Consider the following 551-nt stretch of genomic DNA (forward strand, 5'->3'; position numbering starts at 1 on the left):
CGCTTGAAATTCATGTGACATTAAATACGGAGCCATTGACAACGTGACCAGCGTATGAGTGTGTTTGTCGTTGTTGCCGCGTCATACAAATGCGTCTAAGTAGTACAGACACACTATAGCACGTCTGCAACGCTTGAAATTCATGTGACATGAAATACGGAGCTTGTCAACGTGACCAGCGTATGAGTGCGTTTGCCGTTGTTGTCGCGACGTACTAATGCGTCTAGGTAGTACAGACACGCATTATCACGTCTGCAATCGCTTGAAATTCATGTGACATGATATACAGAGCCATTGACAACGTGACCAGCGTATGAGTGCGTTTGCCGTTGTTGCCGCGTCATACTAATGCGTCTAGGTAGTACAGACACACAATAGCACGTCTACAACGCTTGAAATTCATGTGACATGATATACGGAGCCATTGACAACGTGAACAGCATATGAGTGCGGTTGCCGTGGTTGCCGCGTGATACTAATGCATCTAGGTAGAACGGACACACTATAGCACGTCTGCCATCGCTTGATATTCATGTAATATGATATACGGA

This window comes from Plasmopara halstedii (assembly GCF_900000015.1).
Source record: "Plasmopara halstedii genome assembly, contig: Scaffold_208, whole genome shotgun sequence".
Classification (NCBI taxonomy): Eukaryota; Oomycota; class Peronosporomycetes; order Peronosporales; family Peronosporaceae; genus Plasmopara; species Plasmopara halstedii.